Here is a 24,875-nt window from a genome sequence, read left to right on the forward strand (position 1 = left end):
ACCCTCCTCTGATCCAATGACACTGGTTTCTTTGCTGTTCCACACACAAGACACTCCATCTCTCAGCTCTTGGCTCTTCTACATGCCTGGAACTCCTCTCCTCATCTTCACTGACTGGTTTCCTTGGATTCCTTCAAGTCCAACCAAAATCTCATCTTCTACAAGAAGCCTTTTGCAACCCCCTTTAATTCGAGCACCTTCTGTCTCTATTATTTTCTATTTTTCCTGTGGATAACATGTTTGTACATATGTTTTCATGTTGTCTCCCTCCCTGAGGACAGGGATTGTCTTTTGCCTCTTTTTGTATCCTCAGGGAATAGCACAGTGCCTGGCACATAGTAGGAACTTAATAAGTGTTGAATGATTATTTCACTTGGTTATCTCATTGGTTCCTATGAATTCAAATATCACCTCTGTGAAGATGATTCTTAGATCTATTTATCTAACCCAAACTTCTCTCCCGACCTCCAAGCTCACATCTTTAACTGCCTATTAGACATTTGCAATCCAATAAACATTTATTAAATGCCTACTATGTACCAGACACTGTGCTAAGTGCTGGGATACAATTAATATAAAAGAAAGATAATCCCTGCCCTCAAGGAGCTCACAATCTAATGGGGGGAAACAATACACAAAAGGAGGCAGGAAAACAGGTGCGTGGGGGAAACCAGGGGGTATCTCATTCCATAAGGTTGAAACCAGGGAGAGCAGCCAATGCAGAGTAGAGTGAGCCAAAGTCCAGTTTCTGCCTTCTCTAAAGGAGTTTTGTACTTACCATTTTATCATCTAGATGGTAAGTATCACAGAGGGCAATGGATAAGGTACATGGTGGGTGTGAGCATACTGCTACATAGGAACTCCAAAAGTGGAGCAGGAGGAACAAAAGAGGAACAAATGAGGAAGAAAAAGCAAGAGTTAGGATGTCATCAAAGATTTGTATGACAACAAGAGGAAATGGGCTGGCCAAAAGGTAAGAGAGGTGAATGACAGACAGGTGGATGGCTAGAGTGCCCCACTTGGTACCTTCTTGATATCAAGAGAAGATGAGAAGATGTCAGGCAGACTGGGTGGAGCCCCTATGGCAAGCTGATAGGAGGACATAGATAAGAGTTACACAGGATGCTTAATCATGGGTGGGTGGCAATCTGTGGCATTTGAGGGAATTCTTGAATCACTGAAATCAAATATCCATTTGAGTATTGAGTTTGCTCTCTCCAGTCTGTGTGATTACATCAACTCTAATGAGTACAGCTCTAATTTGTACAGAGATGTTTCCTACATCTATATACAAAACCAGAATCTTCTCTTGAACTCCAGTCCCACATCATTATCTCCCTATTGGACATCTCCACCTGTATGGCCCATTGATATCTTAAATTTAACACATCCCAAATGGAATCCATCATCTTCCTCTTAAGCCTTCTCCTCCATCCAAATGCTTCAGTTTTGTCCAGGGCACTACCATCCTCTGAGTCACCAATGTTCATAACCTCTAAACCATCCTCAATTCTGCTCTCTCCCTCAACCCCCATATTTACTGTTACCAAAACTTATCACTTCTACCATCACAGCACCTCTTCTCATTCATCCCCTAATCTCCTCTCACATGGGCGAAAGCCCTGCTCTAGACTCTTATCATGCCTCTCCTTGACTACTGTTCTGCCATTTCATAGATGTGGAACTTGACAGAAATTTAGGAACAAGGTAACTGCCTTGAACCCCTGGCCCTACTCAGCTGAGAAGTGGCAGAGGTCAGACTGGTACCTTCTGAGTCAAGCTTAATGCTCTTTCCAATCTGATGTGGGAAAACAAGGGCAGTGTGGCATAGTAGTTAAAGAGCAGGCCTTGGAGCCCTGCCAAAACTGGGAATTCACCCTATAAAGACAATGGGTTTAAAGAGAAAAAAAATCCTCCACCCAAAGTAGCTTTAAAGAACCTTGGAATGAAAAACAAAGAGTGCCAATTCCCCATCATACCCCTGTGTATACAACATATTGTAAAGGTAGAAATAAGACGAGGCAACTGAGAACTCCAGGATGACTTTGAGATTGTAAACCTGAGTGGCAGAAAGGATGGAAGCATCCTCTGTAAAAAGAGAGAAGTTTGGGGCAGCTAGGTGGCTCGGTGGATAGAGCACCAGCCCTGGAATCAGGAGGACCTGAGTTCAAATCTGGCCTCAGACACATAACACCTACTAGCTGTGTGACCCTGGGCAAGTCACTTAACCCCATTGCCTAACCAAAAATAAAATAAATAAACATATAAATAAATAAATAAATGAAAAGAGAGAAGTTTGGAGGACAGGTGGACTTGGGAAGGATAATGAGTTCTTTTTTTTGAATATGTTGGGTTTTAAGATATTCACAAGACATCCAATTAGAAACATCTAACAGGTATTTTGTGGTATAGGACTGAAACAGAAGGGATATGGCAATTAACTACATAGAGAAGATAACTGAACCTAGGTCACTGAGAAAGAGACTACAGAAAGAGGAGAGCACAGGGCAGTCTAAGATTCAGAAAAGGAGACTGAGAAGGAACATTCAAAGAGGTACAAGGAGAACCAAGAGAGAGAGCGATGTCAGAAAACCCCAGAAAGTAGAGAGTATCAGCACGGGGTGAACAACAATAGCAAATACTGAAAGGAGGTCAATAAGGGTGAACATGGAGAGAAAGGTCATCAGACAGGAAGAGGTCATTGGCAACTTTGAAGACAGCAGCCTCAGATGGATGCTAGGTCAGAAAATGTTGTAAAGGACTGAGAAGTAAGAGGAGAGGAAATGGGGAAAACAGGCAGCAACAATTTTTTCTAAGGGTTTGACTAGGGTGAGTTGGTAGCCTGTGTGAGCTGATGAGTGAATTGCCACGGGGAAAGCATATCACAGAGTTTGTCTGAGCAGACTACAAATCCTATGGGTCTAAGAACTGAGATGGTCAACTCTTACATGGACAAAGAAGGCAAATAGGATTTAATGGTGTCGCGGCCTCAAGGCCACATGTTGCCCTCTAGGTCCTCAAGTGCAGCCTTTTGACTGAATCCAACTTCACAAAACAAATTCCTTAAGGAGATTTGTTAAGGGAGGCCTCCAAGCCTCAGGTTCTACACTCCTGGAGATGGCTGTGCAGCAGAACAGGAAGGGTAGAAAGGGAATGAACATAAATACATGAGACCAAGAGCTGTTCTCCACAAGACGAATTGTCAAGGAATATGAAGAAACATTTCTAAAAAGAAAATTTGCTAATTATTAACCGCATGGAAGAATGCTCTAAATTAGAAAGGATAAGGGAAATGCAAACCAAAACAACACTAAGTTTTTACATTACACCCAGAAAAACAATGAAGGTCTCATTACTAGGTTCCAATACAAAGCAATTAAACACAATACTTTTTTTTTCTGTCAAAAGCTTATCTACCAGCCACTTGGCTGACATATCCAAAAAAGGTGGGAGGTGAGCAGTCACTACAGGAAAGCCAACTCACCATACAAGCATTCAGCCCCCAAATATTGCCATCTGATCTATCATTGTAACCTGAGGACCCCTGGGTCTTACCATCTACCCTATACCTGAAAACTCCTAAATGCATTTTCTTCCCCAGTTAGAATGGGAGCTACGTAAGAATACAGTCATTCTATTGTGGTGGTGCAGTGGATAGAGGGCCAGGCCTGGAGTCAGGAAGACTCATCTTCCTGAGTTCAAATCTGGGCTCAGACACTTAGTAGTTGTATGACCCTGGGCAAGTCACTTAAGCCTGTTTGCCTCAGTTTCCTCATATGTAAAATGAGCTGGAGAAGGAAATGGCAAACTACTTCAGTAGCTTTACCAAGAAAATCCTAAATGGGGTCACAAAGAGTTGGACACAACTAAAATGACTGACCAACAAAATGGGAAGGAGAGGAAGATGGTAAGTTTTTTAAGTTGCTTACCTGTGCACGTGCGGGCACCTTTGTCTAAATCCTCTCTAATGGTAAACCTTCCAAAGCCTCTATTAAATGCCTAATAAATTTCTTTTTACAGCTGTTTAGGTTCAGGTCTTTTCTCTCATGAACAAGATCCAGCGAGAAACTGAGAAGGAATAGTCAGACAGGCAGGAGGAGAGCCAAGAGAGAACAGGGATCAGAGGTTTATAGCTCAAAGGGGCCTCACAGGGCACTAAGTGCAATCCTCTCCTGTTATGGATGAGGAAACTGAGGCACAGAGTGATTGAGCAATTCCTTGAGATCACAGAAATAGTAAGTGTTTAAAGGGAGATTTGACTTCAGCACTGAATAAAGCAGCTTTCCTTGGTAAGAGGAGAGCCAGGAAAGAGAAGTACCATTAAAACCAAGAGAGAAGAGGATATCGAGGAGGAGAAGGTAATCAAGTGTCGGATGCTAGACAGGCCAAGAAGCATGAGAATTGCGAAAAGGCTATTAGATTTGGCAATTAAAAGATCACTAGTAACCCTGAATGGGGCAGTTTCAAAGTTTACTGATGAGGTCAGAAGGCAGATTGCAGTAGGTTGGAAAAAGAGTGGCCAGGCCATCACCAAGTAACTTGTCTGAGAAGGGGAAGAGAGATAATGATATGATAGGTAGGTAGAAAGGAGGATGAAGTGAGGGCTTCTTTTTTCTTAGAGATGGAGAAACGTGGGTGTGTTTGTGGGCATCGGAGAAATAAGTGGGGATAGCCACTACTCTACCATTCCTAAAACATGCTGCCTGCACCCCAGCTATCCTCATCCCCCTCCCTCTGAAATCTGTATTCTGCTTCTAGTACTCTGACCTCCGATGTATGTGTTTTGCTCATATCTTCCTGGAAAGAGGCCTGCACAACACTTCCTGGACTTTTCCAAACCAAGGAACTGGAGCTATAAATGAATTCTTTCAATCCAACTTTTACACCTTGTCTTCCCCCATTAGAATGGGAGCTCCATTAGGACAGGGGCTATCTTCATTTCTGGTATTTATATATCTAGTGTGTATCATAGTATCATATCATATAAGTGGACAGTACATGCTTCTTTTTGAAAAATGAACTTCTTTTTTCAATTAACAAATGACCCTCTATCACTACCCATCTGAGGAAAATCAGAGTCCTTTCTCCATTACAACCCTGAGGCTCACTCCTACCTGACCAACAGTGGCAGACTAGAAAGCTCATGACCCCCCCCCCCTCCCCAGCACATACCTTGCAAGTTGGGAACAGCTGCTCACAGTGCCTGGACAAGCAGAAAATCCCACCCCACTACAATCCTTCAGATAAGGTGTGTGACCACAGAGTTTGGCCAGCTGGCATTCAATTATGTTCCCCACCACACTGGACCTTACTCTCTGGCCTGTCATTATGCTCAGCCCCCCAATACAGCCATCTGATCTATCATCCCAACCTGAGGACCCCTGGGCCTTACCATCTACCCTATACCTGAACACTCCTAAATGTGTTTTCTCCCCCAGTTAGAATGGAAGCTACGTAAGAATAGAGTCATTCTCTTTGTATCTCTGGTGCCTGGTACAAAGGAAGCACTGAAGACATGCTTTGTCCATCATTCATCCATTTTTCACAAATAAATGACAAAAGACATGAATACTCATTGTTGGAGGGGCTGGGGAAAGAAAGGCACACTAATACACCTTTAGTTTTCAACTTACAACCTGTTTAATGCCAGTTACATCAGTTTACATGAACATCTTGCCCTGTTATCTCAATATATACCCTCCTCCCTCAGATGCAACATATGGCACAAGCCTCTGGGGACTGGCCTGTATGAACTTCAGGAAGGAAATTCCCCAGACTTTCCAAAACTATCTTCAAACTACACAATGTAGCAATGTCACAGTCACATGTGGAAAATACAAAAATTAAGGTTTTTTAAAAAATTTTCTCATTCACAAGTTGAATTCAGCAGACACTAGTGAGCCAATTGCCATGTGCCTCCCAAGGCAAGAACTGGTTTTTCTCATGAAAGAAAAAAAATGTTAAATACATTATGCATACTTCATATATATATACACACACACACATATATGTACATATATATGTATACACGTAGACTTATACATACAGATACACATGTATTTTTCCCCCAGCAAAGGCTTTCTGGTCGGCACCCCTGGGCATTCAGATACATTCCCCCACCATCACAGGCTGGGAACAGTCCTCCCAGGGTTCAGAGGCCCATCCCAAGGCTGGTCAGGACTAGAAAAGTGGCCTATGGTAAGGGGCTGGTAAGAGACACATTCCACCAGGAGGATGCTCTCCTTTCTGCCTCCTCCAGGCTGTGGGAGGCAATTCTCTTTTTGAGAACCAACACAAATCGTTTTTGGAAGTAATACTTTTTCAAAAAATAATGTGCACACTCCTTAATCACGTCGCCTGAAAACCTTTGTGTTCCTCTGGAGACGCGGCTGGTAGGCCCCCTTCATGTCCTCCTCCTGCTTTGCTGAGGCAGATTATTTGTTTGTTTGAAACCAGGGGTGGATTTTCCATAATTTAAACCAACAAACTTGCCCCAGCAAATACATACAGAAACACACGGGAGGGCCCAAGGAAAGGCACAGGGCTAAGGAAATAATTTCAGACAAAATCTAAGGCATTCTCACCTGTACCTCAAATATTCTCTACTTAGCCCAGAGCAGACTAGGCTACAAGGGGAGATGTGAGAGGACAAGGCCCAGTAACCTCAACCCTTGGGGGCTAGTTCAAAAGCTCAAGAGCTGAGGAAACTCTTTGCCTGGTGGCAAAATGTATGCTTTTTCTCCCCCCTCAGGGCTGGCTCCTGCCTTCTAGCTGGCTGCTCTAGGCCCTAAGGAACACATGCTAACTAGAGCTGGGGATGTTCAAACATCATTCACAGCCCACCCCCTCCCCCTTAAGGGGAACCCTCTCCCCTTGATCATCACACAGGAACTGCTAGGCCTGACCACTCTGAAAACAAACAAACAAAAATGCCTTTTTTCCCCCCAGAGGCTCTGGTCGATTCAAAAGAAATTTGTTTTTTTCTAAAAAGCTGCTGGCCAGATTCCTGAGAGTGATACCATCTTTCTTTTACCACCCAGAAGGACATTTTGAAATAACTTCTTGGCTTTGGTAGAAAATCCAACCCAACACTTCCTCATCCCTTAATAAAAATATAAACAAACAATGCTCCTGCCCACCTTTCCTCTCGTGACCTCCACCCCTCCACCGGCTGTTCTGAACCAAGGGGCAGCAGCTCCAGCCCTCTCTGGAGCCAGGGTAGAGCAAGCATTCCTTGGCCAGTCAGGCTAGAACCGCCCCTCCTCCCCATAAGGATCAGAGATGCCTAGAGGTAAGCCTGGAAGGGGGCTCCATTCTCAATGTTTCCTTACAGATGCATTTTACTCCAGCTGTGATGAAATCCTCTGGCTGCCAAAACCCTAGCCAGTTTAGGTGCCGAGTGTCATCCATCTGAGGGGTCACAGTTCCTGATCCCCTCCTGGTTCACACATGGGAAAAGGTTGGCCCCAGCGGGCCTCAGCTTCCAGGGGAGTCCACCTGAATGGAGGAGCTCAGGCAGCCCCGAGTCTAAGGTCACCTGCAGCCTACACCCCCCCCCCAACCCCATACCCTCCCCCAACTTTCACAGCCATTCCCTCCTCAGACAATAAGAATCACAAAAAAGAAGCTAGCTGTCTGTCTCTTCCCAGAGACGATCAAGCAGAAGAGGGAAGCTTCTTCTCAGGTTTCTCTGGTTCTGGCCACAGCAAGTTGGGCCCAGTGTGTGAAATGGAGACCCCTGCCCCAGTTTGGTTCTCTTTCTTCTGCTTGCCCTCTGTGAAGAACGGACTCATAAATTCTGCATGGTGCCACCCCCCACCCCCAGCTCGTGCTCTCCCCAAATATCATTCAACAACGTCCACAGTCCGGTAAAGAACAATGACTTTGAAAGGAGGTTTCTCCAGGTCCACCACCCTTTTTCCCCTTTTGCCAGCTGGTCGTTGGGGTTCCTTCCATGCATGTTGCTCAGAGTCAGTGGGGTTTCCTGGAATGGCATAGGGTGGTCCTGGAGCGCGGGCTTGAGCAGTTACCGGATGTGACCGAAGAGGTCGAGGACAGATGCAGGTGGCCTTGATGGACGGGTGTCGCAGAAATATTCCAAAGTCTCACAGTCTCATCTGCTGCGCCTGTAGCTATGACCTGTCCATCAGGAGACAAGGTGAGATACAAAACTCGGTAGGTGTGCCCCGCGCGTTTGGCTACTTGTGTCAGGGAGGGGTATTTCCAGATGGCCATGTGGTTTTCTGAGTAGCCATGGGTGCTGATCAGCTCATTGCTGTGTTTGGACCAGGCCAGGTTGCACACCTGAGAACCCGTATGGATCCTCTGCAGGGTCTGCTCCGTCAGCGTATTCCAGAAATGGATGCTGCAGTCGGCCGTCCCGCCACCAGATGCCAACAGGCCGTGCTGGTGGGGAGACCACGCGATGGCCTTCACGGCCGCCCTGTGGTTGGTGTACCGCTGGACAGGCTTCAGACTGGCGTGGTCCCAGAGCAGAACGGTATTGTCGTTTCCACTTGAGGCCAGCAGCCGGCCACTGGTGGACCACTTGAGCCCACACCTCATGGCTGTGGCCTTGAAGCCGGCGCTCAGACTGCGTGGACGGGGCGCGGAAGTCTCTCTGGATGATCATCTTGTCTCGGCTCCCAGAAGAAATCTGGTCCGCATTCCAGGCCAGCACACCGACTCGGGATCTGTGCCCGTACAGCACAGACACTCTCTTCTCTGTGGCCACATCCCAGATCTGCACATGACCTCTGTGCGTGCCGACTGCTAGCAAATTCCCTGGCTGGACCAGCACACGGAGGTCACAGAATCTCCCTCCCCAGCCAGGTCACACAGCCTGGTCACCTGGCACGTAGCAGCACTCCACAGGAAGGCACACACGCCCAGGCCCACAGAGATGACATTGAGGGAAGACCAGTCTAGTAGGTTCAGGCAGGAGTTATTCCGGAAGCCCGGGGCCTGGAGGATTTTGAAAGGCTTCGAGGGGATTTTTCTTAGGGGTTGCTGCGGTGACCTGAGTAAGGTCTGGCTTTGGTTGCTGATGGAGGACAAGCTATATGGAGAGGCTTCACTCCCCACATCAGGTCTGCAGCATGTAGGGCTAGGGAATACACAAAGAGGTTCTTCTTCTCTGTGGGGCAAGACTGGAGCAGGCTTTGCCCTGTTCTCTTCAGATCCTGGACTCTCTCGATGCCAGCTCCTAGCAGCTCGTTCCTCAATAAGGCAGAGTAGGTTAGGGCACCTTTGCTGTTGTCCGAGTGGCCCATCTGGATTTCCGCTTCTGCCTCAGTGGTTTCTCAGGGTCTTCTGCTCTATGGAAATTCAGGCTCCAGTTGGCTCCAGATCTGGAGGGGATGAAGCGGTCTCCAGGCTGGCTGGGAGAGGGCGCTGGAGAACTGTATGATGTTTGAATCCAGCTCATCTCGGCTCCCCAGAAGACAGACAGTCGGCTCTCCTGGGATCTCCTGGGGCCTCAGCCTGGGCTGGAACAGGCCAGGACACAGCCTTTAGTAAAGTCAGGTCAGGCACAGGACTAGCCCCCGATGCTGGCCGGGCTAGTGAGAGCAGCCTGCAGAGGGCCAGGCAGACAGCCACTTGGACGGACAGATGGATAGACGGACACTCACACAGAGCCACTTTGGATGTCAGTCAGTGGTGGAGATGCCTTCCTGGGACAGCAGTGGGGGTGGGCGTGGGGGTGGGAGATACAGGATTGGGTGGCCCAGGAGCTTAGGGCCTGGTTCCACAGGGGGTCGGGGGCAGGCAAGTGCCAAGGAAAAGTCTGAGAGGAGATGCCTTTCTTGATCTTGGTAGGTGGAGAAGATGGTCAATGAGACCCAGGGAATTCTGGAATCTTGGGCCCTGGGGAGAATGACCAAGGTCAGTAATGGCAGGCAACACCTTTTGCCATCTAGGTAGGGGAGGAGGCAGGCTGAAGTGGCTTGGGACTGAGGGCCTTGAGAGCAGGGACTCTTTGCCTCCTTTGGTAACCCTGACTGCTTAGCACGGTGCCTGGCACATAGGACATTCTTAGTAAATGTTTGTGGATTGACAGACTGATTGGCTGATTGATGGCCAAAGTCAGTCTGGGAGGAGAATCTGCTATGCACTTCCATCAGGGACAAAGGGGTGTTGGGGGCTGACTTGGATTCTGGCCTAGATCACCGAGGGTTGAAAAACAAGAGCCATCTCAGGGAAACAACTTACCAGATCTCGGTCTGAGGAGAATGGTCAAGGTCCACCTTGAAGAAGAAGACACCTTTGGGATCTTGGTCCGGGGCCAAAGACTGCAAGGATGGCAGATGAGAACCCACAGGCGACTGTCCTTCTCACTTCAGACTGGGGTCTGGGAAAGAGATAGATGTCTCTTGGTTTCTCAGGAGGGGAGAAGGTTGGGCTCAAGTGGGTGAGGGCCGATGGCCAAGGTCATTCTGGGAGGAGAGGTCTTTCTGAATCTCATCAAGGATAATGCCAGGGCAGTACAGCCTTAGACTCAGAGCATAGACCCAAGAGGGCCAAGGACCAAGGTCAGTTTGGGAAGAGATGCCTCTCAGGATCTCAGTCAGGAGACAATGAGGGCAGGTGCCGGTTCAGACTCAGGGCCTGCACCTGGAGGGCAGATGGCCTCCATTGGTTTGGGAGGAGCCACCTTAAGGGATAATGGCCAAGGCCAACCTGGGAAGAGAGGTGTTCCTAATCTCTAGGGCATGCAGAGCGGCCTGAGGCTCAGGCCCCTGATCCATGAGGATCTGTAAAGCCTGAGCTCATTCTGAGAAGAGACAGCATTCATTGGGACCTAGGTCTGGGGGTGGATGGCCAAGGTCACTCTGAGAGGCAGGGCTGCCTCAGCCCCGGGGGGACTGGGGTGGGGCCAAAGTCTGGGTGGAAGCTCCTTACTCGATGTCAGTCTGGGCAGAAAAAGGCCAAGGTCAGTCTGGGAGGAGAAGTATCAGGGGATCCTCGCAGGCCAGGGCAGAAGACTGGAAAGATGGATAAAGACAGGCACTCAAAATCAAAGCCATCTATAGTCATATGAAAAAATGCTCTAAATCACTATTGATTGGAGAAATGCAAATCAAAACAACTCTGAGGTACCACATCACACCTATCAGATTGGCCAACACGACAAAACAGGAAAATGGTAAATGGTGGAGAAGATGTGGGGAGATTGGAACACTAATGCATTGTCGGTGGAGTTGTGAAATGATCCAACCATTCTGGAGAGCAATTTGGAACTGTGCCCAAAGGGCTATAAAAATGTGCATACCCTTTGCCCCAGCAATAGCACTTCTAAGAGGGCTATATCCCAAAGAGATCATACAGATGGGAAAACGACCCACATATACAAAAATATTTAAAGCAGCTCTTTTTGTGGTGGCAAAGAATTGGTCATCCCCATCAGCTGGGGAATGGCTGAACAAGCTGTGGTATATAAATGTAGTGGAATACCATTGTGCTATAAGAAATGATGAGCAGGCGGATTTCAGAAAATCCTGGAAAGACTGATGGTGAGTGAAGTGAGGAGAACCAGGAGAACATTGTACTGCTATGACTAGTATTGTTAACTTAACCCTTCTCAGCAATACAAGGATCTAAGACATCTCCAAAGGCCTCGTGATGGAAAATGCTATCCACAAAGAAGAAAGAACTATAGAGTCTGAATGCAGATCAAAGCGCGCTATTTGCTATTTTTTTTCTTCTGTTGTGTTTTGTTTCCTCTATCTGGTGGTTCCTCCATTGGATCTAACTCTTACTTACAACATCACTAATGTGAAAATACGTTTGATAGGAATATATATATATATATATATATATATATATATATATATATATATATATGTATAGCCTGTATCAGATTGCGTACCGTCTTGGGGAGGGAGGTGGGAAGGGAGGGGGAGAAAAATTTAAAATTCAAAAGCTTACAGAAGTGATTGTTGATAATTTAAAATAAATTTTAAAAAATCTAAAATAAATAAAGACAGACACTCACATGCCACCTGGGTTCTCCCAGCAGACGTGGGTCTGTGGAGGGGCTCACTTTCTGTTGTTAGCAGCAAAGCCACTTTAGCTTTGGGGCCTGGATGTGGGAGGAGGTGCCTTACCTGATCTCCGTGGGGCCAGAATTGCCAAGGTCCATCCGGCAGGATCTCAGTCAAGGGTAGAAGAACCACAAGATGAGCAGACAGCTAGTTGCGGGGCACTGATGCTCTTACTGCAGATGTGGCTCTGTAGAGGAGACAGATTTTCATCAATATCCGAGAGAACTTTGCTTTGGGGCCTGGACTGAGGAGGGCCAAGGACCGAGGTGGGAGAGGAAATACCTCTGGACCTGGGGAGGATGGCCAAGGGCTCCTCCTCCATCCCACCTCAGCCACACACAAAGATGGTCATGACCTGGATCCTGCCGTCACCCACAAGTGCACCTCCACATACAAGAATGCTGAAATCCCCTTATCTGACTGGAAAATAGACTTGGAAAGCCACGTCTATCGGTTTTCCACCTCTCCCTCTTGCCTTCCCTTAGCAGAGTCTGTTCTTTGTCCGAACCTCCAGTGACATCCAATCCCTCTCAGGTCTCTGCCAGGACATCTCCCTTGCACTAGCCACGCTCTCCTCTTCTCATCTTTACCCCTTGGTGAACCAGTTCAACTGTTCCTCCATGGAATGGCTGGCCCTCTTATCACATACACTGATGATGCCCTTGCCAAGTCTCAGCCTTGGATCACTCCCACCATCCTCTGCCTTCACTCCTCCCCACACGGGTTGCAGAAGGAAGGTGGGGAGCAATCACACACCCGTTCTCTGACTGGGTCCCCTACCAATTTATGTCACACCACCTCCCCTGCTTCCTCACTGCCTCTAAGCAATCCCACTCTACCTCCCTTAGCAATTCCGCTCCCTGTCTCCTCCACCTTGGCTCTTCCAAACCTTCTCATCCCTCCTCTAACTCCCTGTGCCTTGTGCCCTGTGCCCTGTGCTTACCCACTCCCCCAACCCCACCCCTGCTGTCTCAGCTGAGACCTTGGACTCCTATTTGCCAGATAGAATTGAGGCCATTTGCCGTGAACGCCCTCACCTCCCACTCTTCCTTATCTTTGGAGTGTCACTCAGATGCCTTCCACCACTCTCTCCTCCATCACCTCTGCCTCATGTGGAAAGGTCTGCCCTTACCCCTTACCAAGGCTAACACTGCTACTTGTTAAGTGATCCCCTTCCATCCTGGCTCCTCCAACAGACCGCCCCTCTGGCATCCCCACTCTCTCACTCACCTTCCATCTCTCCCTCTCCACTAGCTCTTTCCCTACTGCCCACACACATGTTCATGTCTCCCCCATCCTGAAAAGGCACCTCCCTTGAGCCTTCTGTCCCCCCAACTGTGGCGCGCTCTATCTCTTCTGCGCTTTGTGGCCAATCTCCTAGAGAAGGCTGTCTAGGAGAGAGGACTCCACCTCCTCCCTTCTCACTCACTTCCTAACCCCTCACAGTCTGTCTTCTTACCTCATCACTCAACAGAAACTTCTCTCTCCAGAGTTACACATGATTTCTTAATACCCAATCCAAGAAACATTTATTTAACAGCTACAATGTGCCACGCGCTGTGCTAAGTACTTGAGATACAATTAATAAACAGAAAGACAGTCCCTGACCTCAAGGGGCTTACAATCTAGAGGCAGAAAGAACACACCAAATGGACTTGGGAGGGGGCGGGCAGGGGGAACAGGAAGCGACAGCATCTTATTCTGGGGAGTTGAAACCAGGCAGAGTGACAGGCACAAAGAGTGATCTGAGAGTCCACTTTCTAACCTCTGTAAGGGAAGACATCGGGGGGAGTTTGATATCCAACTCACAGCAGTGCCTGATTTCCAGTCCAATGGCCTTTTCTCTCTGGTCATTCTCCTCAATCTTGCTGCAGCCTTTAATACCGCCTGTCACCCCCTTCCCTTTGAGACTCTCTTCTCTGCAGGGTTTTGGGGCACCACTCCCTCCTGGTTCTCCTCCTACCTATCAGCCCACTCCTTCCCAGTCTCTTTTGCTGGATCCTCCTCCAGGCCACATCCACTAAGTATGAGTGTCCCAGAGGGTTCTATCCTTGGCCCCTTTCTCTTCTCCAAACACTCACTTGCTGATCTCATCTGCACTCAGGGCTTTAATTATCAGCCCTATGCTGATCATCCTCTAATCTGCCTGTCCTATCCTAACCCCTTGGCCAACTTCCAATCTCCCACCTCCAACTGCCTTTCAGATATCTGGAACCTGATATCCAATAGCCATCTCAAACTCAACATGCCCCAAACGGAACCGGTTGCCCTACGCCCTCCCTCGCTCCCTCTGACCTCCCCTATTACTGTTGAGGGTAACACTATCCTCCCAGTCCTTCTGGCTCCCCACCTAGGTGTCCTACTCCACCGCTCACTATCTCTCGCCTCCTCTCCCCAATGTACAGTCTCTTGCCAAGGTCCGTCCATTTCACCTTGGCACCATCTGTGCAATGGGCCCCCTTCTCTCCTCTGACATTGGTGCCACTTTGGTGCAGGCCTTCATCACCTGGGGGAAGAGGTCTACCTGCCCCAAAGTGGTCTGACCCTGTCACCACTTCCCTACCTTACTCAATAAACCCCAATTGCTCCTTATGGCCTCCTGGATCCATGACAAAAAACTTTTTTGGCATTCAAAGCCTCCTAATAGAGGCTCCCTAACCCCCAGACCCCTTCCAGTCTTCATAAGCTTCCTTCCCCACCTTGTTCTCTTCTATCCAGTGACACTGGCCTCCTTCCTGTTCCACCCACAGGACCTCCATCGTCTCAGCTCCAGACAGTTCCTCGGCTGTCCCCCTTGCCTGGAATGCTCTCCCTCCTCCCCTCTGCCCACCGACTTCCCCTAAGTCCCAGCTCCAAGCCAACCTTCTGCAGGAAGCCTTTCCCAACACCTCTGAATCCCAGTGCTTCCCTCTTGCCATTATTCCTATTTGTCCTGTCCACAGCTTGTCGGTAGATATTTCTTTACTCGATATTGTTGTCTTTCCCGGTGGACTGTGAGCTCCTTGAGGGCAGGGACTGTATTTTGCCTCTTTCTGTATGTGGGGGCTTCAAAAATGTTTGTTGACCAGCCCGGTGACTAACTGCCTTCCTTAATGAATCTCTGTCTGATGAGAAGGACTGAGGCCAAAATGACGTGAGATACTTTTGGGCTCCGGTTTAGGGCAAAAGACTGGAAAGCTAGACAGAGAATCAGGGCCTCTCAGGCCGCTGTAGGCACAGATCTGTGGAGGACACAGCTTCCTATTGTGACCCAGGTGGCTTTAGATTTGGGACTGGATCCAGCAAGGCCAAAGATGTCAGTCTGAGAAGATAATCTCAGTCTGGGTAAGATGGCCAAGGTCAGTGTCTGGAATCCAGACTGTGGACAGAGGCCCCTAGCACATCTCCTTCCATGGCAGAATGGCCAAAGTCAGTGTCTGGATAGACTGGACTCCAAGGGCTCTCGGTCCAGAGGAGAACAGCCAGGGTCAGCATGCGAGAGAAGGGGCCTTGGGGGAATCTGGATATTTGGAGAATGGCCAAAGTCACTGTGGGAAGAGGTGGGCTCAGGGAAGAATGCCCAAGGTCAGTGTTGGGAAAGAAGCACACCTCAGCAAATCCCAATGGGGGGAAATGCCCAAGGTCAGTGTTGAGGAAGGGGCCCCCACCAGGGGATCCAGGCCTAGGGACAATGGCAAAGGCCACTGCTAGGTAAGGGAGTGGACAAGAGGATGCAGGAGGGGTCCGGGCGTGGGGAGAATGTCAAGGTCGATGTCTGGGAAGAGCCCCCCCCCACCCCAGGATGAGGGCCTGGGGCCGAAGGCCAAGGTCAAGGCTGGCCAAAAGGAGGTCTGGGACAATAATGGTCAAGGTCAGCATGAGAGAACAGGCGCCCCGCCCCACCACGAGGGCGGGGAGCCAGTGGCCAAGGTCAGGGCCCGCAAGAGGCTCCTGGGGGGCTGCCTGGGCATACATGGGTCCCTGGTGCTCTTGCTGAGGGAAGAGGGGGGAGGAGCCAGCAGGGGCTGGGAAAGGAGGCCCGAGGCCCACAGGCAGGTCCTGCAGGCAGGCCCAAAGGGTCCAGGAGGGATGGCTCCCCAGGCAGGCCCCCCAGGCAGGCCCACAGGGTCCAGGAGGGATGCCTCCCCCCCACAGGCCCCCCAGGCGGGCCTCATTGGGTCCAGGAGGGATGGCCCTGGTCTTCCTCTCTCCTCCAGCTCTGGCTGCTCTCTGGGTCTCTCTGACCTCTAACCCTAAATGACCTGGGCAGGGAGGGGAAAGGCAGGGCCAAGCACCCTGAGGCAGGGGGCAAGCCCACCTACCAGGCTCTGGCTCCGCCCCCATCTGCTCCCTGCCTCCACATGCTGCAGGGCACCCCCTGGAGTGCGGGAGTAGCCTGTCAGGTCACTCTGCTGCTGGGCAGAGAGAGCGCACGCAGTAGGAGGACTGGAAGGCACTGAGAGAAGGGAGGGCAGCTGCTTCGTGCAGGGGATGGGGGCCCGGCCTGGAATCACGAAGACTTATCTTCCTGAGTTCAAATCTGACAGTGGGACCCTGGGCAAGTCACCGCACCCTGTTGGCCCTCACTTTCCTGGTCTGTAAAATGAACTGGAGAAGGAAATGGCAAACCACTCCTGCATCTCTGTCAAGAAAGTTAAAAGCGACTGAAACGACTCAATAACAAAGGGGGACAGGAGGGGTGCAGGAGAGGGAGAAGGAGTGGACACTAGGAAGAGAGGAGAACAGGGGGAGGACAGGGGAGGGGAGGGGAGAATACTGTGCAGTTCTCAGGACCAAGCTTGGCCTGAGAGAAGATGGCAAAAATGCCCCTCCCCACCTACTTGGCAGAAGGGAAGAGCCGGGGTGGGGGGGGGCGCACACATGTTCAGGAGTTGGTGGGGTTGGCTCAACATTTGCAGTTGCTTTTGGTAATTCTTCCCCTCTCTCCTTTTTGCTCTTTGTGACAGGCAGTGATCCTCTGGGCAGCTAAGGGAAGGGGCCCCGGCAGGGACGAGGGACACAGTCATGCAGGAAGGGGATGAGAGAGAGCACCTCTCTAGGGCTCTAGGAAGAGATGCAAAACCAAGCAGAACAGAAGTCATTTCAGACCCTTTGTCTGTAAGGGGCTGCCTGGCAAATGCATGTTTGCTTGTGAGTGTTGCAGGCCAGGGTTCTTTTGTGTGGACCATGGCAGGGAATGAGCCAAAGAGGGAGAGGAAAAGGGTCTGCGCCCTCTTTCTTCTGATCCCGGGCTGAGGACGTGCAGGGTCCAGAGCAGAGGGACTCAGAAGGCGCAGATGCATCAGTGCAGGGCTAGAGGCCCTTGGGCCCAATGTGGGGCATCAACGCCCCACCAGGGCTCCTTGTCTCCTCCAATCCACCTCCCGAACAAAGGACTCCAGCATGTGTTCACTTCCCTGCCATGGGGATGTTGGGCTAACACTTACACACGCAAACACTTTCTGGCAAGTGTCAGAATGTCCCAGAGACTGATTTTGCTGGACAGCCTCCAGTCGTGGTTCTGCATGGCACCTCTTGGGCCGTGGCTGGCATCTGTCTGCCATCCCATCAGGGCCCTGGAGAGGCCAAGAATGACAGGTTGGTCTCTCCAAAGAAGCCAGCAGCATCTGCTGTCCCAGCTCTGTCTCACCCCCATCCCCACCCCCACTATGGATTCTTAGAGTAGAACCCAGGCAAGACAGGAAGGCTGCTACCCAGTGACCAGGGCACTCTTAGAAGGCTGCTGCAAAGGGCCACTCTCCCCACCCCCCGCTTTTCTCTCAGCCTTAATGCTTTCTGTGGAGCTGCGAATAGCACATGTACACCCCCTTGCTACCTCACGCTGGCCACGTTACAGCGGAGTGGTACTGGGCGTCTCCCTGGCACAGTGGATATAGTACTGCCCTTGGACGCAGGAAGACCCGAGTTCCAGTCCTGCCTCAGACACTAACTAGCTGTGTGGCCCTGAGTAAGTGCCTTCACCCCTCTGAGCCCCAGTTTCCTCATCTCCTAGATGGAGACAACAATAGCCCCTGCCTGCCAGGGTAGTGGAGAGCAGGCAGTGAGACAGCCTAAGGAAAGTACTTTGCACACCTTCCAGGGCTATGGAAAGGCTAGCCATGACCAGTTGGTGACCATTATTACAGTGGAACAATGAGGGCATCTCAGGTGGCCTGGATGAGCTGAGATGATCTCCCAGGGTCCCTGTCCTTCCGACAGCCACTCTCACCATTCTGCTGTCACAGTAACATTTTCTACCTCCTCTCTAGTGGGGATTTGTCGGTGTTTCCAAGCCTTGATATCTTCCTGCAGCTGTCTGCTTGGAGCAAATGCTCATCCAGAGCATAGCACCTAGCCTAGGGAGATGCTGGATCCTGTTCTGTCTTCATTCAGCCTCTCCCATCCTCAACGCCCCACCCCCACCCCACCCCACCCCACCCCGCCACACACAAGCTCTCACACGTTTCCTGGGCTCCCTAGGCTCCTGCACTGCCCTTTGCTTGGGGAAGGGGAAGAGAGGCTGACAAATTCCTCTAGTTTGGACAGTGCAGTGGGCCTGGTTTTCACCACCATTGTCCGTATTAGCCACCCAGGGATGCAAAAGTTCTCCACTCAGAAGCAGAAAGCTGCCATCACTAACTCACTGGTTGATATCACCTTCCTCTCCTTGAATTTGTAGGAAGACCAATTTTCCTCCTTCCCCTCCCTCCCCCCACCCATTTTACTCCAAACAAAACCAGTGGAAGCTCTTGGCCTCATTGGCTCCATGTGTATGGCAGCTTCCATGAGTTGAATTAGGGGTCGTCCCTGTTATCCAGACTGCCAGTGGCTATGTGACTTACATGATCACCTAGGTCTCCAGACAGTTATTAGAGATGCCAGCATGGTCTCCTCTGGCCCTAGTCAGAAAACCTGGCTGAGCAGGAGTGGAGAGTTTCTGCTGGCCCGGTTCAGACAGCAGGCACCATGAGGGCTCAGATGGAAAGAGTCCTTGGTTCACCCTGCCTTTCCATGACAAGCCTTCTCCAGACTTCCCATGGCTCCAGGTGGTCCCCAAGGGTCAGATGGATCTGGGTGAAAACAGAGGCAATGGCTGCAGGAGGTGGGGGAAGTAATGCAATCGGTCCAGGCCCAGCCGATCTGCATGATTTGGGAGCCCATTTCAAGCAGGGTGATATTCAGCTCACCTCTGTCAGCTAGGCAAAGCGTGAGGGGGCAGATTCAGACAGGGAAGCCACCGAGGGTCCCTGGAGATGGGAGTCATGTTGTCGATGCCCGTTTGTGTGGTGGCAGCCAAACCAAGGCCCAGTGGGGGGACTTGGTGCATTTCTCCTGAGACCTTGTGCAGAAGAGCCATCATAGGGATGGCTTCTTGCCCCAAGATGTTCCTTTAATGGATGGGTGGAGGGCCTGTGGGGGAACAAGACCCTTTTCACCAGCTCTCAATGACCCTTCTCTGTTTCATTTTTCAACATTTAGCCTTCGGATTTCTGAGCTTAGCCAACAGCAAATAAGATGAGCATTTCCCTAGACGGGGTAGAAGACAAAAAGGGAACTGTATGCAAACCACCCATCTCTATCAGGTACAGCTTGCCTTTCCTTTTCAGTAGGTAATTCAGTGACTAGTCACCATGTGATTTTTCAGAGCTGTAATTCTTTTTAATTTTTAAAAATCTTTCAAATCACAGGTGTTTTTCCTTAATCTCTCGTTCCTCCAATGCCCCCTCATTTGGCAGATTTCACAGCACACCAACTGGTTGGATACAGCAGCTAGGTGACCCAGTAGACATAGAGCACCGGGCCTAGGGTTGGCAAGGCAAGAGTTCAAACGGAGCCTCAGATATTTACTAGCGGTGTGATGTTGGGCAAGTCATTTAACCTCTCCCTGCCTCAGCTTCCTCAGCTGTAAAATGAGATAATGGGCAGCTAGGTACGGGGCCTGGAGTCAGGAAGACTCCCCTGTCTGTGTTCCCTTCTGGGCTCAGACATTTGCTAGCTCCGTGAGCCTGGGCAAGTCACTTCACCCTGTTTGCCTCAATTTCCTCATCTGTCAAATGAGCTAGAGAAGGAAATGGCAAGCCACTCCAGTGTCTTTGCCAAGAAAACCCAAAAGGGGTCATGGAGAGTTGGACATTACTGAAAAATGACTTAGCCACAACAGTAAAATGGGAAAATAATATCCCCTCCTTCCACCTTATGGTGAGCATCAAAGAGATCATGCTTGCAAAGTGCATTGCACAGCTTAAAGCCCTGCAGAAAAGATAGCTGTTCTTTGTCCTGATTACCATTGCTTAATTTAGATTGTCCAGCAGAACAAACTCCCTCATCTGCTAGGTCTGAACACCTATGTCTCTTTCCATGTTGTGAGTCTATCACTTCTCATTCGGGAGGTAAATGGTGTGCTTCATTTTCATTCTTTTAGACTCATGGTTTACCCAAGTTCTAGACCAGTTCAGAGTTCTAAATTCCTTCAAAGCTGTTTTTCTTTCTAATATTGTCTGGTTGATTCCATTTCATTTTCTTTCAGGTTCACATTCCCTCCCTCTCCCTTTGCCCTCACCACCCCCTCTCCAGGTTGAGAAAGCAAGACAAAAAACCAAACTGTTTCACACTTGTGTAGTGAAGCAAAACAAATGCCCAGCTTGGCCACGTCCAAAAGACCATTCTCAGTCTGCACTCAGAGTCCATCGACCACCTCTGTGCCTGGAGGTGAGTAGCATGTTTCATCACAACTCCTCTGAAACTGTTGTTGGCGAGCGTTTTTAGGCCTTTCAAAGTTATTTCTCTTTACAGTGTTCTTGTTACGGTATAAATTGTTCTCCTGGTTCTGCTCACTTCATTTCACATCAGCTCCGTCTTCCCACATTAGTGTAAAACCGTCCCTTGATCATCTCTTACAGCACTATAGTATTCCATCACCTTCCTATACCATAAGTCATTCAGCCATTCCCCAGTTGATGGTCAGGCCTCGATTTCCAGTTCTTTGCCACTATAACAAATATGTTTGCTGCAACAAGTATTTGTAGGTATAGGTCCTTTACCTCTTTCCTGGTTCTCTTTGGGGTACAGATGAATTAGCGACATCACTGGGTATAGGGTATGCACAGTTTAATAGCTTTTGGGGCTTAGTTACAAACTGCTTTCCAGAGTGGCTAGATCAGTCCTCAGCTCCACTTAGAGGGTATGAAAGAGCCCATTTCCCCACAGCCCATCCAGAATCTGCCATTTTTTCCTTGTCATTTTAACCAGTCATGTGCATGTGAGGTAGTACCTCAGAGTTGTTTTACCTTGCATGTCTCTGGCTGTAAGTGATTTAGAGCTTTTTTTATATGCTAGTGATAGTTTGAGTATCTACCTCTGAAAACTGCCTGCTCAGATCCTCAGACCATTCTGTACTGGGGATTCGCCCTTATTTTATACATTTGATACTGTTTTCCTTTGCATGTTAGAATGACACCTTTATCAGAGAAACTTGCTACAAAGATTCACACCCCAGGCCTCAACATCCTGCTTCTCCTACAATGTTATCTATACCAGTTTCACTGGTGTACACAACCTTTAACATTTTAGGCAATCAAAATTGTCTGTTTTAGCTCATATAAACGTCTCTCTGTTAAAACTGTGTCTTGTTCTGGTCCCCATGATCTCTCCCACTTCTACTCAGTCCAGTAAGTTTGTAAGCAGCCTGTATGAAGTGTGGATATTTGGAAGTAAGATTGTAAAGGGGAACTTGGAAGGCACTTCCTAACTGTCCCAAAGATCAAAGGAGCATGATTTACCGATGGTATTATATGGTGACCCAAAAGCACCCGACGGTCACATGTGCTGAATCAGGGAAGCCACCGAGGCTCTGCTGTCAGGGCTATTTGGTGCTACGATCTGTAAATTTCAGACAACGTCCAGAAGACCAGCAGAACACCGTGGTGCCAATTACTTTAAGATGACACAGATGCCTGGACTTTCAAGTTTTAGGGCAACTTTGAGATGATTTGGATATGTTAATGACCTAACTTAAGATGGCATAAATAAGACTCAGTCTTTTCCCTCCACAACCTCTCTAAAACTGAGACGCCCAAACTCCATCCTCCCTACCTAGTGCTCCTGAGGCTAATGTAAGATACTCTCTCCCAACTGTACTATAGGAGCGATACTCTCTGCTCTACCCCTCCAACCCTTCTTCCCCACCACTGCCTTCCTTCACCACACCCTTCCCTGTCCCCAAGCCATCTGTCTTGTGCATACTTTTTTACTTGTCTCAATACTCTCGGTGTGCCTACACCCTCTGTACCGTATTAGAATATGATTGCTGCCCAGTTTCCCACTGCCATCATGGTCTTTTCCAGCAAGTCCTAGAGAACCAGGCGTGTCTGCCTCCATGTCATAATTTCATAAATCAATTTTCAGTTCACTCTCTATCTCTTGTTTGGTCAGGAATTCTTCTTCTAGCCACTGATCTGATAGATGATTTCTCAGTGCTCTTCTAATTTCTTTATGCTGTTGCCTTCAAAGCCATCTGGCATGTGTCTTGTATACAAGGTGAGGGGCTGGTCTATACCTACTTTCTGCCAGTCTGTTTTCAATTTTCCATCAGTTTTTGTCAAATAATGAGTTCTTGCCCCACTAGCTGAGATCTTTGTGCTCTTTAAATGCGGGGTACGTGCTCTTTGCTTTCCTATGTTTTCTACCTAATCTGTTCTACAGATCAAGCTCTCTAGTTCTGTCCGAGTACCAAAGTATTTGATTATTGCATCCTTGTAGTACAGTCTGAGGTCTGGACCTTCTACTTGCTCCTTTTCCCCTCAGGAATTTGCCTGACGTTCTTGGCCTTTTGTTCCAGACGAATTTCATGATGATTTTTCCCCTGGTTCTCTAAAGTAATCCTTTGGTAGTTGGACTGGAATGTCAGTGAATGGAAAACTAATTGAGTGAGAATTGTCACTTTTATCATACTGGTCTGCCATCCATTAGTAATTACTATTTTCCAGTTGTTTTGATCTGTCTTTATTTGGGTAAGGGTTATTTTGTAATTGTGTTCATATATTTCCCTTGTCTGTCTTGACAAGTATACTCCCAAGTATTTTACACTTTCTGTAAATTGTTTGAATTTATCATTTTTATTTTTTTTTGATTACACATATAAATAATTTTAAACATTCATTTTTTAAAAAATCTGCATTCCCATTCTCTCCCTCCCCTTCTCCTCTCCCCCTTTCAGAAGGCAAGAAATTTTACACTGATTATAGCTATGCAGTCGTGTAACATAGTTCCACATTAGCCATGTTGAGAACGAAAATGTGGAATAAGAAAACAACAAGAAAAATAAAGAAAGTACAAAAATGCTTTAAAATGCATTCATCAATTAATTCTTTCTCTGGAGGTAGATAGCAGTTTTTTGTCCAGCGTCCTTCAGAATTGATCATTATATTGCTGACAATAACTAAGTCCATTCACAGTTGACCATTGTACAATATTGCTATTACTTTGTCTAGTGCTCTGTTTTTATTCACTTCTCTTTGCATCCGTTTATGTAAGTCATCCTAGGTTTTTCCGAAAGCATCCCGCTCATCATTTTTATAGCACAATAGTGTTCCATCACAATCATATATCACAACTTGTTCAGCCATTCCCCAATTCATGGAACATCCTCCAATTTCTAATTCCTTGCCATCACGAAAAGAACTGTTATATAATAATTTTGTACATATTGGTTCTTTTCCTTTTTAAAAATCTCTTTAGTAGACAGACTTAGTTGTGGTATTTCTGGTTCAAAGGATATGAAAAGTTTTACAACCCTTTGAGCATAATTTCAAAGTGCTTTACAGAATGGGTTCACAACAATCAGTTCAGGATGAGTTCACGACTCTACCAACAGTGTATTAGTGCCCCGATGTTTCCACAATCCCCTCCAACATGTGTCATTTTCTTTTTCTGTCATATCAGCCAACCTGAAAGCTGTGAGGTGGTACCTCAGATTTGTTGTATTTGCATTTCTCTAATCAGTAGTGATTGAGAGCATTTTATCATATGAGTATAGGTAGCTTTTTTTTTCTTCTGAAAACTGCCTTTTCATATCCTTTAACCATCTGTCAATTGGGGAATGTCTCGTATTCTTATAGATTTAAGTCAGTCCTCTGTATATTTGACGAATTAGGACTTTATCAGAGAAATGTGATGTAAAAACTTTTTCTGAGTTTTCTGCTTTCCTCCTAATCTTGTCTGCATTTTTTGGGTGCAAAATGCTTTTAATTTAATGTAATCACAATGGTCCGTTTTACATCCTATCATACTCTTTCTTCATCTCTTTGCTTGGTCATAAGTTCCAGAAAGGTAGGATGGAAAGAAGGAGAAAGGAAAGAAAAAAGAAAGAAGGAAAGAAAGAGGTGAGGAAGAAAAAGAAATAAAGAAGAAATAAGGAAGGAAGGAAAGAGAAAAGAAAGAACAAAGGAAGAAAGAAGATAAAAAAGAAAGAAGGAAGAAAGGAAAAAGAAGGAAAGGCAGGTAAAAAGGAAAGGAAAAAGAAAGAAGGAAAAGAAGAAGGAAAGAGAAAAGAAAGAAGGAAGAAAAAAGAAATAAGTAATGAAGGAAAGAAAAAAGAGAAAAGGAAGAAAGGGAAGACAAAACAAAAAAGAAGGAAGGAAAGAGAAATGAAAGAAAGCAAGAAAGAAGGAAAGAAAGAAAAACAAAAGAAGGAATGCGGAAGGGAGAAAAGAAAGAAGGAAGGAAAGGAAGAAAGAAGTAAGGCAAGAAAGAAAAAAGGAAGAAAGAGAAAAGAAAGGAATGGACATAAGGAAAGAAGAAAGAAGTAAGATATAAAAGGAAGGAAAGAAGAAAGAAATAAGGAAAGAAACAAAA

At 47.9% G+C, this 24,875-nt stretch overlaps 1 protein-coding gene, 1 long non-coding RNA gene and 1 pseudogene across 8 annotated transcripts in view; 1 reads left to right on the forward strand and 2 right to left on the reverse strand.

Moving 5' to 3' along the window:
- LOC110203309 (uncharacterized protein C8orf48-like) overlaps positions 1–24,875 on the forward strand; it is a 195,515-nt gene that overhangs the window by 18,618 nt on the left and 152,022 nt on the right. The window lies entirely within an intron of this gene.
- LOC110204245 (fizzy-related protein homolog pseudogene) lies at positions 8,027–9,544 on the reverse strand (annotated as a pseudogene).
- On the reverse strand, positions 9,570–12,870 carry LOC110204246 (uncharacterized). The gene is made up of 4 exons (XR_002323250.1): positions 12,108–12,870; positions 10,903–10,985; positions 10,213–10,351; positions 9,570–9,867 (listed from the first exon to the last, which is right to left on the reverse strand). It is a non-coding gene; the product is annotated as an uncharacterized LOC110204246 (long non-coding RNA).

This window comes from Phascolarctos cinereus, unplaced genomic scaffold (assembly GCF_003287225.1).
Source record: "Phascolarctos cinereus isolate Bilbo 61053 unplaced genomic scaffold, phaCin_HiC Scaffold_8;HRSCAF=390, whole genome shotgun sequence".
NCBI lineage: Eukaryota > Metazoa > Chordata > Mammalia > Diprotodontia > Phascolarctidae > Phascolarctos > Phascolarctos cinereus.